This window comes from Equus caballus, chromosome 15, assembly GCF_041296265.1.
Source record: "Equus caballus isolate H_3958 breed thoroughbred chromosome 15, TB-T2T, whole genome shotgun sequence".
NCBI lineage: Eukaryota > Metazoa > Chordata > Mammalia > Perissodactyla > Equidae > Equus > Equus caballus.
In genome coordinates, this window is record NC_091698.1 from 51,555,323 (window position 1) to 51,565,900 (window position 10,578).

Here is a 10,578-nt window from a genome sequence, read left to right on the forward strand (position 1 = left end):
CCATCCTTTCTGGCACTGTACCACAGGCCTTAAAACATTCTATTACATTTCTGATCTGAAACGGCTTTCTCTTGACCCAGAAGTATTGGCAAATTACAGACCCCAAGCCAATCTTTTATGGAGAAGGTCTGAGAGCAAGTAGTAGCCTTTCAAGTGCTTAGCCATGGAGTCATAATCTATATGACAAATAGCCTCTTGCTTTGCAGTTACGGCTAGTTTACTATGCATATGGCTGAGAGAGAGCCCCTTAAAGTGGTCAGGGACTTTTTCTCAAGCCCCCTCCCCAGTGTCACATCACTCCTTTTTACTGGTCTGGTTAGAGGGACAGCATTAGCCCCACAGATCACCCCAGCTTCCTGACCAGCTGCCAGGCTGTAAAGCACATGGAACTGGGGTGGTCGATCCAAAGACATCAACTTGTCACTCTTGATGATCATTCATCGGCAGCAGAAATAGCCCATGGTGCCTCGGAGATCGATGTGGAGACCACCGCTCTTCAACGTTATTGCCACTAATTATTAAGATGAATGCGGTGATTAATGGGAGCGATGCTTTTTCACTTTATGCAAATGGCGAGCTCATGCATATACATGGCGGAGGGGGCTCACCAACCTGGTGCCCGGAACATTGCCGCTCAGCCCCCTTATTCAGCTGTCACTGTGACCCAGGTGCAACGACTTAGAGCGATTTAAAAAGAAATGCTAAAAATGAATTGTTGATCAGCAGCCTCAGGCAGCTTTTTGGAAATTCCCTTCTACGAGGGTTGTGCTTTGATTAAGGAAAGCTCAATCAAGGCAATAACGAGGGTTATTAAGGATGCTGCATTAGCCTGTGGTCCTTTGAGTTTGCATTGTCTGGAGGAAAGAGCTGGTGAGGAAGGAGAAAATGCAGCTTCTGCTGTGATGATGCGGTAAACCGAGGCAAGCCAGTCTCTCTGGGTCTTAGTTTTCTCCTTGATAAAAATGTAGGGGTCCAACTAAATGGCATAAAGCCCTTTCCAACCTTAAAATTATGGGATCCTAGAAGACACAGGCTAAGTGGGACATAAGCATGCAACATTTTGTCTTCTACCCAAAATGAACACTTTCTGCTACAATAAGCCTTCGTATAGCACATCTTTCGTTATTTGTTATACTCTATAAGCATATATTTCACTCATTCAACAAATATTCCATTGAGCATTCATCTAGAAATAATACAAAACTCCTCTTTCCCGCGTAAAAACTCTGTATACTAATCACAGCATATCCCACTTATTTGCTATGTGTCTTAGATGTAAGCTCTCCAATGACTAGAGCTCAACCTTATTCTGTGTTACAAACCCAATGCCTAACACAGAGTTGGCACTCAACAAATACTTGTTAAATGAATGAATGTTAGGCAATGGGGAAAAATGATTATAAAAGAATTTAAGAAATGACCCCTGCCTTCCAGTACCTTATGATCTATGTGAAGCCAAAACAATACTCAGGCAAGTAGCCAACAAAATGTCACAATGAATGAGGTAGTTATGTGCAGCCACTGATGGCTCTTGAACAATGAGTGTCATGTTGAAGAGGTGTTTAGGAAGAGTAAAACTTTACTAAGGGATTTCACAAGTGGGAGGCTTTTTATAAGACATTCTAGAACTAGAAGGCAATAGAAGTGACCACTTGCCTTCAGTCCCATGCCAAACAGATGGTGTCCAACCCCTTTTTAAAGACCTTAAGGTAGGGATTCCATATTCTTTGTTGGCTGCCCAGACCAGCTCTCTACCCAAGAATTCCTTCTTACCATCCACTCTTGACCTCTCCTTCCACGTGGACTTAATCTAAATGGGTCATGGCCACGTGCTTTTCTGATGCTTGATGCTGTTACGTCACTGAAGGCCCAGCAGGGACAGTTGATCTGACTGGCAACGTTAGAGACTGTGCTACTCAGGGTAGTTGATGGCCTAGTCAGCATCTTTCTTGAAAACAGACTCCCTGGAGAAATGAATCACAACCACAAGTGACCAATGAGCCATTTTGTTTCTTTCTCAGATATCCTAGGTGGAATTTCAGGTGGGTCCTCAATTATAACCCTGGGCTCTGATGATCTACTCCTCTGGTCTCACTCTCCATCTTTTTTTCTGTAAAGGAACTCCAGAAATCAAGGTTGGGGTAATAGTATCTGGTGGTTGGAGCAAGTGTTCTATAGTCAGGGCAAAATCTGAATCCTGGTTCTGCCCCTTTCTAGCTATGTGAGAAAACTTCGGTATTCTCACCTGCCAGGTGGAGAGAATAACTGTTTATACTTTATAGAGTTATTTTGGGGAATAAAGGGAATAGAGTGGGTCAAGTGCCTGGGACATGGTAAGCTCTAGATAAATGAAACATATAAATATCATTCTTCCTTCTGTCTGCACTGGCTGGTCTAAGGAATAGGACTGAATACTTACATCATCATCCTTAAAGGGAACATAGACTATCTTCTGGTTCAACTCCTACTTTCCAGCAGGCAAGACACTCTCCTTAGTGTGGTCACAGTGACACAAAGACTACAGCAGTCGTTCCTTCTAGGTGTTAGTCTTTCATTTTATCAACATTTTGTCCTGACTTTCAGATTTCTGGATGGACACCCTAATTAGGAGAACATCAACATAAACTCTACTGAAATATGCTGCACAAAGGTTTGCATTTCCGATGATACCAACCCAGCCACTGCTACACTCCTTGCCTGAACCTGCTCACCTCCCACAGCCTGGATCCCCGGGCATGTTGGCTCGTCGATGGTGAGCAGGACTTATTAAAATGTTGAAAACACTATTGGTTGAATGTACAAAGGGTGTAGAATTGGAAAACCCTGAAGGGGGAATGGGAAATTATTCACTGTCAGAATTGCCATGATGGACAAAGTGAGAAGCAGGCCCGGATTTTAACAGTCACCTTCGGTCTCCAGACATCTGGCTTCTCAACAGACACTGAGGCTCAGTTGTTACTCCACGTACTGTACAACAGGAGGCCTATCGCAGGCTTCCATTGTCCACACACGTTAACATGCATTTTCCATTATTTAAAGGTAGCTTTAAAGGAAGTGTTTGTGGGTATGATGGATGCCTCTCCAAGGACTTCCTTCTGTATTTTTCCTGTAGGCAAACCCCCTGCTGGTCACATCTGCGTTTGTCATGAGAAATCCTGCTTTCACCAGCCTCTCCAGCTCATTTCAATTCCTGACACAGTCAATGCTTCTCAAAAACCTTGTCTCCCAGGCCTCTGCTGGAGGATTTAGTTAGGTCCTCCATCCCGTGCTTGGCTTCACTCCTGGTAGCCTGTCTTAGCCATGTTGCTAAACCTGGCTGCTCCAAGTGATGTTTGACAAATGCTTTCTCTCTAAGCATCTCCAGGGCAAGGCAGGGAAAAATAATAGGGTCCTTTCTTCCTTCTCCATGAAAATCCAGAGTGTGAAGCTCTAACTTTAAAGACATTGCTTCTTCAAAGGGTCTGTCACAATCGTGGAAAGTTACCACCTCTGGAAAAGACCATATAGACCTCTAGCCTATCAGCTCAGTCCACACCTGAGTATGGCAAGGCTCAGAAAGGGGACATTTCCGGGCCCCAGGCCAGTCAGTGGTGGAGTGGGAGGAGCACTGAGTTGGCTGACCCTTCCCTGTTCCTGTTACCCCACAGCCAGGGCCTCTCAGAGTGGAGAGATGGCCCGTCTATGCCCACTTCTTCCTTCCTTTCACATCTCCATCCTTCCTTCCTTTCAAATCTCCTTCCTTCCTTCCTTCTTTCCTTCTTCTCTCCCTCCCTCCCTTCCTCCCTTCAGCCTTTTCCTTTTTAGGGGGAGGAGAGGCTTGGAATATATTAAAGAAAGAAAGAAATACCAAACAAATTTACAAAGATTTTCGTGTATCTTACACATTTGTATTTAGCAACTTAAATTGTGCTCTTTGCAAGATAATTAGGGATTTTTTTTTAAATTAAGGCTTAGCACACTCCAGGCAGGATAGGATAGTCGTGCCTTCTTTCAGTCCTTGGATGTCTCTCTGAGGCTTATATAGGACCTGGTTTGGCGACAACTTCCAAGTCTGAGCCCTATGGGGATGCATGGCCAGCAAGGTGGCCTTCCCAGCTTGGTGCCCTGCCTCCCTGTCAGCCCTCCTGGGATGGCCTTTAACCACAGCACACAGCCTTCTGTTTTGAACAGAGGGGTAAGTTGAGACATAAGAGAAGGGGAAGACAAAGGGAGTAGAAAATAAGAGAGTGAAGTGGAAAGAAGAGAAGGAAAGAGAAACACCCACTTGCCTCATTGCTGTTCTCATTCACTTTTAAATTATTCCCAGACCAAGCACTAACAGGAGATCACAGAGAAAAAGGAATCGGGACTGGAGAGGAGCTCTGTGGAAATGCGTGCCCCTCAAACTTGTGTAAACTAGAATTCCAGCCAAGCACAGGGGGCAGAGCGTGAGGTCTCCAGCCTCCAGTGCAGCCTGGAGCTGGCGAGTGGTGAGCTGAGGCTGTGCCGTCACAGAGCTCCACATCCTCAGCTCCTTATGTACTCCAAAGACAGCCTTCCACTCACACACACTTCTTTATGAATAGGCAACTTGAGCTCGCTATATTCTTATAGGTAATTGTTGGATCAAAAGTGAAATTAGGGGCCGGCCCAGTTGCATAGTGGTTAGATTCACGTGCTCCACTTCGGCAGCCTGGGGTTCGCCAGTTCCGATCCCGGGCACAGACCTGGCACTGCTCGTCAGGCCATGCTGTGGCGGCATCCCACAGAAAATTGAGGAAGCTTGGCACAGTTGTTAGCTCAGCAACAATCTTCCTCACACACACACACACACACACAAAGTGAAATGAACTGGTAAACACATTAGGTGCTTCAGTATATTTACCCTTTTTAAGAAAAGTTATTTTCAAAAGAAATGGGAGCTCTAGCTCTACCTAAGAAATCACAGAAAAATTCAGAGAGTGAGGAAAGCCCTCTTTTTTAATAGAGTGACAGCCTTGCTGATGCTTCACCCCACGTTTAGAGAGGTGGCTAGCCGTTTGGATGGTAATATGGTCATGGAGATGGGGAGCCAGAAGGGACCACAGAGGGAGTCCTCATTCCCAGAAGGGGCTGTGGGATGCACAGCAGCTGAGGCCAAGGGATCAGGCTTTTCTGTAACAGAAACTCTGGGTCAAGGGAAATGATTTTTAGGATCTGCAGGGAAGATGTGGAGCAAAGAGCTGTGCACTGAGCAGGAGGGAAGAAGAGATGAATGTGCGCAAGCAATTGACCGTGGAAACACAAGCTACGCATCCTGAGGGGAAGAGGAGAAACCGATGTGAATTCAAAATTGCTGCAGTATTTGAAAACTTTGAAAAAGGCAACAATAACAAAAACAATGTGGGAAAAATCCCAGGGACATTCCATCTGGAAGGAGGTTCTTTTTTCTTCTGTGGAATGTCCTTATAATAACCTGGCAGCGTACTTGGGTCTGAATTTCTAAGCCCAGCCCTCAACACAGAATTCTGTGGTTTCCAACAGAGAATTTTTCCTTCAACATGGTTTGTGACCTTCTTACTGACATTTCCTAGAAAATAAAGGCATTTTCCACTGAAGCTAGAAAAGAGATCTTTTTTCTCCCAAAGAATAGGAGTTGCTATCTGGTGTCCCTTCCGACACTAAATGTGATGATCTTTGAAATTCTAGTGCTTGTCCCGATCCACCATTATAAGCAGAGGCTGGGACAGGAGTTTGTTAACAACATAAATATTAAAATGGCGTTGGTCTTCTGCATACCAATCGCATAAACAGTATAACCTAAGAATTAGGCAAGGCACATTTTGCAAGTCTACACAGATGTGCAGGAGTATGTAAACTACTTTCTCTATTTCTGGAAGCTAAAGAAATCTCATTTGTAAAACAGTTTTTCTTTCGTGCCCTTCCCTAGCACACCCCCTCCCAAACTTTCACTGCTGTTCCTCTTACGGCAAAGGCAGTATTTCTGTTAATTGTTTCATTCCTGCTGCAAAATGCCGAATTTATACCCACCTCCTTTCCTCAAGAGATGACACAGTCTGGACTTGATGAAATGAAAAAGTTCCTTGCTTTTTTGAACTGAAGTTCCAGTAAAATTATAAGAAATGTATTTCTATTTCCCTTTGATATGGTTGTTAATTAATTCCCCCATGTTGGCCAAATTTTTGGAAAAACCATCGTTGGAATCCTGAAAGTGTTTTGGGAAGATCCCAGGCCAGGTGTCAGGACTTTGTATCTGGATAAGAAACATGTAGTACAACAGCAAACCTACTGTGTGCCTGGGTTCCATCAAAAGGCGGAGCGAATTCGTGGACACTGAGTACTGAGTCTGATTATCCAGGTGGTGAATTATTAAAGCGTTTACCTTCTTTCATTTTCTCTTGACTGACATTTCCCTGCCCACTTATACCTCAGGTTCAACAAACATTTTTAAGCAGCTGCTGTATATTGCAGGTACTTGCTCGAAACTGCCTTTTTCGTCTTCTCCACAAATCTTCAGACTCTGAAAGTCAGGCTTTTTCCATGGTATCACAGCAACCCCCAAATCAGGTGGTCAGGAGAAAGGAAGAAAGAGGACGACCCTCCCATAAATTTATATGCAGTTCTAGTAAAAGACTTGAAGAAGCAGAAGGCTAAACTAAACCTTCAGGCTAAATTTGGGTTTCTGGATTAACTGTGCTTGTGTTCACCCATAATGGAGAAATAGAGATTATAGCTGTTCATTTAGTAGATGGGAGATTCTCTGTAGAGATAATTCCTCATGGCTAGTCATTTTTAAAAGGTTTTTGAAAGCACACAGGCTTCTGAGAAAGAGATATAAATAGCTAAGCTTTCTAAAATTCATGAACATACATTGATGAAACCAGTCCTAATGTATGGGAAAGGGACTAAGAGGCATTATTTGAAAAAGTTTAGGAATAGTTTACAAACAAACTATAGTTTATTAGTTTCCACAGTTTAAGAACAAATATAAAAACTTTGGAACTAGATGATTTCTAAGGTCCCCAGAAGCTCACGCCAGCCACAATCCCATAAGATCAAGGCTGACATTTGGCCAATACATACTGGTTGTTAAAATATTGAAATACAGCCATATCAGCTTTTAAACAGCTGCTGCTTTGAACCCGCTGATGCCTCTCCACCAATCTGACCTGGCACAGCAGGGGACTTCCCACTCCCGTGGAATGGCCGGCATCCACACCACGATGGTCGTTAAATATTTTTAATATCACCTCTGTATAACATATGAGTCACACATCTATCCTGACTCAGAATTCTTGGGTCTTAAATACTCTTTTGATCATCAATACCATTGGTGTCCTATTACACCTACAAAAATACTTAGCACTTTCAGTGAAAGGATAACCATTTATTCATTCAGAGTCAAAAATCAAACTTGTACATTTCAAAGAAACTTCCATAAGTGAGTTAATCACTTACCTGCAACCAGAAAGACCCATTCCAGTGTTTTGAGCATCAGGAGAAATTTGGATCCATAGCTGCAGAGCTCTTAAAAACTATCTAATGGCACTGAGCTATGAATTAAAGAAGAAATCATTCCACAACATTCGCACCTGCAGTGCAAAGGCGGAGAGTAAATCATAGTTTTTGTGTTTTGATGATTCTAGGGGTTGTGGATGTGGGTTGTGCAGGCACACATTTTCTACACTTACATTTATACTCATGCACACAGACACACACACACAGATTATTTGCCCATTGGAATACACAGGATGGCACTTCTGTGGTGACCCTGCTATAGTAGGCTGGCTATTGTGACTGTGAAAATGATCCTGCTTTCCAGCCTGAAAGAGATAATAGGGAGGTATCTCAGCAGAAGATAAAGAAAAGGGATATTACCCAACCAGTCAACAAATATTTATTTTTAGAATGTCTATGTGTGCCAAGTACTTTTCCAGAACATGATTCCCTGCCCTTTCCCAGCTTACATTCTAAAGGATAAAACATAAACAAATCAATTGTAAGTTCGGGAAAGTTGTATGTAGAAGATGTAATAAGCTAAAGACAGAGAAAGCAACAGAGTGATCGGGGAAGAATCTGAGGATGGGACATTTGAGCTGAGACCTGAATGGTGACAAAGTGCAACCACGTGAAGAATTGGAGGAAAGAGCCTTTTAAGGAAAACAAATAACAGGTGAAAAGGCTCTGAGACAGCTGTGAGCTTTATATGTTTGAGTTATAGAAAGAAGGCCAGCGTGGCCAGAGCAGACTGAGGAAGGTAAGATTCAAGGGAGGTGAGGTCATGGAGCTAGGGAGGGAATTTTGCTTCCAGCAGTGTGGCAGATCAGCCACTCTGAAAATCCTCCTGCGCGGAACCCCTAGTGCTGAACCAATTACAACATATTTTTTAATGCGTAGCTGAAATTGCATGAAAGTAAGGTAGATCCACATGGGTGGAAAGCTGCCCAGTGGACTGAAACCAGAGTTGTGAGCTAAGGGGGAAGCTGGGTCTGCCCTGGGGCAAATGTTATTAGGAGTTGGGGCTTTGGGGATTAATGATCACATGGGGGAACAGGATTGGGCACATACAAGATGGAGAGAAGAGGATGAGGCCCCCACTCCTCCAGGAAAGAAGAGAGTAGGGGAAAAGGTGCTAGAAAAAGCAGCTATAATGGAAACGTATCTCTCAATCGCAATTCCATGTGGAAAAAAGAATTGTCTGGTGTTCGAATTTATTCTATCTTGAATAGTATGGAAACCTCAAACTGAGCAATTAAACTAAAATGGCCCTATGTCTGTCCCCTTAGATCCCTGTAAAAGGAAATACGAATTTTTTTAGAGGAACGTGCCGTCTATTTTGGTCCCTCAGGACCCTACTTCAGTGAAATAGCAGCTCTTGATTGAAAATTGCTAAATTCCTAAGGAACCAGTCTACTGTAAGCCACCAGAGACAACACACAGACATTTAGACTTCCAAGAACTTCAGATGATGGCATTCCTAGACACAGAATATACGTAGCTATATACAAAATATTTAAACAAGTTAAAAATGAAACAAAAAATATGAGCAAAAACAAACATTTCAAATGATCAATTTGAAAAAAAAGAAACAAATAGAATTTCTGGAAATGAAAAATATAATAGTTAACATTAAAAGCTCAGTGCATGATTTCCCATTAACAAGTGGCCTGGATTATTCAAAAAAGGTCAATATCACAAAAAACAAGAAAAGAAGATGGGATTGTTTTAGATTAAATGTGTCTAAAAAGACATAATAACCAAACGCAATTTGCAAACCTTGATTGGACTTGGTTTTTGAAAAATACCGTAAAAAACATTTTAGTGACAATTGAGGAAATACAAATATGGACTATGAATTAGATTAAGTTATTATTAATGTTCCTATCAGAAAGATGTAACCAGTAGGATATTGGAACCAGTTCCTTATATGTCTATTTGTAGTCCCAGAAGAGACCAGAGAGAAAAAGGAAGAATTATTTTCTGCAACAGCTTTATTGAAATATAACTCACATACCGTATAATTCACCCATTTAAAGCATATATTCAATGTTTTTTAGTATATTCACAGACATATGCAACTACCACAGTCCACGTTAGGGCATTTGCCTCACTTGAAACAGAAGCCCCATACCCTTTAGCTATCACCTCCCTATGCACCAGCCCCACCTCCAACCTTAAGCAATCACTAATCTACTTTCTGTAGATTAGCATGTTTTCAAGGTTCATCCATATTATACTAGATATCAGTATTTAATTCCTTTTTATGGCTAAATAATATTCCATTACTTATGTGGATATACCACATTTATTTATCCATTCATCAGCTGATGGACATTTCACTTTTTATTTTTTAGCTATTTGGAATAGTCCTGCTATAAACATCCATGTACAAATTTTTCATTTCTCTTGGGCATCTAACTAGGAGTGGAATTGCTGATTCATGGGGTTACTCTATGCTTTATTTGAGGAGTCGTCTGATTGCTTTCCAAAGTGGCTGCACCATTTTACATTCCCACCAGCAGTGTATGAGTGTTCTAATTTCTCCACATCCTTGTCAACACTTATTATTAACAGAATTTTGGTTGTAGCCATCATAGTGACTGTGAGAGAATAAATTTTTGAAGAGGGATGTTTTTCTGGGATTAATGGCAGAAATTAATCCTCAAGTACAAGAGAAAGACTAAATATTCAAGTGAACATGGAACATTCACCAAGATAGACCACACTCTGGACATTAAAACAAACTCAACAAATTTAATTGTACAATTGAAATTGTATAAAGTATGTCTCTGACCACAATAAAATTAAATTAGAAACCAATAGAAAAAAAATATTTAGAAAATGCCTAAACATTTGGACATTAAATAATAAAGTTCTAAATAACTCATTTTTCATAGTGGAAGTCACAAGGGAAATTAGAAAATATTCAGAATTGAGTTAAATGAAAATACATCAAAATTTGTGAGCTGCACTTTACCAGAAAAGCTATAAGGATGGCAATTAAGCACATAAAAAGATGTTCAAGGGGCCGGCCCTGTGGCCTAGTGATTAAGTTCGGCATGCTTTGCTCTGGTGGCCCAGGTTCACCAGTTCAGTTCC